Below are 2,984 nucleotides of genomic sequence, written 5' to 3'. Positions count from 1 at the left end.
CACATCTACCCTCAGAGATGTTTCCCATATGGGCTTCTCCTAGAGTTGACAGGACCCTGAGGGATTTTCTGGTAGACTGCTACATAGTTCCCTTAAACAGAAAAGGGAAGCCAAAATATAATTCGTGAAGAACGTTGGCAAATTCTGGCAGATACCAGAGCCTACCGAGGTGATCCTGGGAAAGGTGGAGGAAGTCAGTGAAGGGTGAGATTTCTTACTAGAATTCCCCCATGTATCTGCCTATAGTGCCCAGCAGAGAGGAAAAAATGAATTCTCTTTTGCATCCTCTTTGGGATCATCTCAAGTCCATGGGATTGTTCAATACTGCTGGAAATATTTACTGTTTCCAGCTAAAACCTGGCAAGATATTTAAAAGGAGTTTTAAGGGGCGCCTGGGTGGCTCAGCGGGTTAAAGCCTCTGCCTTTGGCTCAGGTCATGATCCCAGGGTCCTGGGATTGGGCCCCACTTCGGGCTCTCTGCTTGGCAGGGAGCCTGCTTCCCCCTCTCTCTCTCTCTGCCTGGCTCTCTGCCTACTTGTGATCTCTTTCTGTCAAATAAATAAACCTAAAAAAAAAAAAAAAGAAGAAAAGAAAAGGTGTTTTAAGTAGGTCTATAGTCAAAAGTTGGCCAGATTGAAAACTGATATTCAGACCCTGATAGAAATCATTTTAGGCCTCCTCTCTTGAGCTAAAATGAAGCTATCTACCCAGAGGGAAAGGTCATTTAAAACTGAGGGAGAGGAAAAATATTTTAAGTGTCTTCTCTACAAATATTATTAGTTAAAAGCTTTAGCCATCTGAGCAGGTAAGCTTAACTTATTACACCTACCAGAGAAACAACTTAGAGTCAACCACTAGTGAATCTTGTATTGGTGCGTGTGATTCATAGTAGTAATTTTATTTTTATTTTTTTAAAATATTTTATTTATTTATTTGTCTGTGAGAGAGAGAGTGAGCACAGGCAGGGAGAGTGGTAGAGGGGGAAGCAGGCTCCCCACTGAGCAAGGAGCCCAATGCAGGACTTGATTCCAAGACCCTGAGATCATGACCTGAACCAAAGGCAGACACTTAACTGACCGAGCCACCCAGGCATCCCCATAGTAGTAATTTTAAAGTGGAAGTTGTAAGGCCTCTTTTGTCTGCCTATATGTTTGCGTGTATGTGTCTTTCCATGTATCTATGTTGTGGATGAGTGATGTTTTCTACCTCTGGATGGTGTTACTAAAATCAATGTGTAAAAGAGACCTATTTAATTAGGTTGAAGAGAATTAAACACTTACATGAATTAAGGATTCATAGCATTCTCAGACATAGAATAGAAACTAACCCAAATACTTCTCAGGTTCAGGTAATCTGAGAAAATATTTGGTATTAAAGTTAATTTAAGTTTGTTGTTTAAGTTTTTTGGTTTAATTAAAATAGACATGTCTTTAGAGTTATCAACATTGAATAGATGCAATTTTTGTTCCTTCTGGGTTTATTAGTCAAACAAGTTCATGTTATCTCTGTTACAAAATTTGTTAGCAAGTAAAATAACATGGTATGATGAAACTTTTATAAGTACTTAAATGTAATTGTTGGGAACAAGTAAATTAAATAGATGAAGCAGGATAAAAGTTTCTGGGTAATTTTTAAAAATAGTTTCCCAAATCTTTTTAGTAACCTGAAACCTTTAAGTTTTGCCAAGTTAATTTAAATAATGGATAGTCATTAAATATCTAGATCATTTCCAAATAAGATAAAATACACACGAAAATTAATTACTAAAAATGGGCTTGTCCACAATTGGCTTTCTTTACAGAGAAACTAAAGATATTTTGGGTCTACTAATAAACACGTTTTGTGCCATGTTGAGAAATTTACTATGAGAAAGCGTATGTTTCTAAAAATTATAAAACTATTTATAACGTTTATAACATCAAGCCACAGAATGCTAATGTAAAGGACAGTTCCCTGATGTTTGTTTCTTTATTTCACACACACACAAAAAGGTTTTCAGGGTTAAAAATTCTAGTATGTATAGTTAAAGCTACTAGAAATAATAAGGGAAATACCTTCACATTCAGGGAAAGTAGGATGTGTGTTTGCAGTAAAAGAAGGTATGTGGAATGGAGATGCATTTTTCCTAAAAGAAAGAAGACGATGATGAGGAGGAAGAGGAGGAAGAGGAGGAAGAAAGAAAGAAAGAAAGAAAGAAAGTTAGTTTTTGTCCTAAAGTGAGACTGGCTGTTTCAGAATAGGAAAGAGAAAAAAAAAAGAAAAAAGAAAAAAAATTGTAGAAAGTTTATGGAAAAGGAATCTTGGGAAAGGAACTTTATGTGTGGTCAGGCTGGTTAAGAATGAAATAAATTTATGTTAAAAAAAAAAGGATGGGTTTTAATATAAAAAATACACTGGTACCAAATTAGAATGCTTTCTCTCTGTTAAAAGGGCAAAGTTTCCTTGGACCTTTGGTCTCCTTTTGGTAACAGATTGTAAAAGTTTATTTGCTTTTAAAATAATGTGCTTAAAAAGCAGAGATTCTGTGTCTTACCAAAATAATTTGTTTTGCTTTGTTGTACCTTTATCATCAGGTCCTTGCTTACTTGAGAAAACCAAACCTTCTTTATTAGAACAGATAACAGTTTTTCCCATTATTTAACAACTGTTTAACTTTCTGTATTTTCCTGAAATGTCTTTAATTGTCACTATGGTTCAATAGATGGAACTAGGTATTGTCTCACAGTGAGCTCTGATACTATTTGACCAAGTGTTTTTAAAATTCTTTATATTTTTGATGAACATACCCAAATCAAATTCTAAATGAAGTCTTTTTGTCCCCAAAATAACTTTGGGATTTTCCAGGGAGTTCCTGGAACATCTCAAAAAATTTGTTCTCTCTCCTTATAAAAAGAGAGATGCTAAATTAAGTTTATTTGATGCTAAATGACATGGGCAACATTGTCAAATAAGAAGTAATACTGAGCTTTCTTTATGTTGTATTT

This window comes from Neovison vison, chromosome 7, assembly GCF_020171115.1.
Source record: "Neovison vison isolate M4711 chromosome 7, ASM_NN_V1, whole genome shotgun sequence".
In the NCBI taxonomy this organism is placed as follows: domain Eukaryota; kingdom Metazoa; phylum Chordata; class Mammalia; order Carnivora; family Mustelidae; genus Neogale; species Neogale vison.
The sequence above is the reverse complement of the archived record's forward strand: the minus strand, read 5'-3'. Positions refer to the sequence as shown.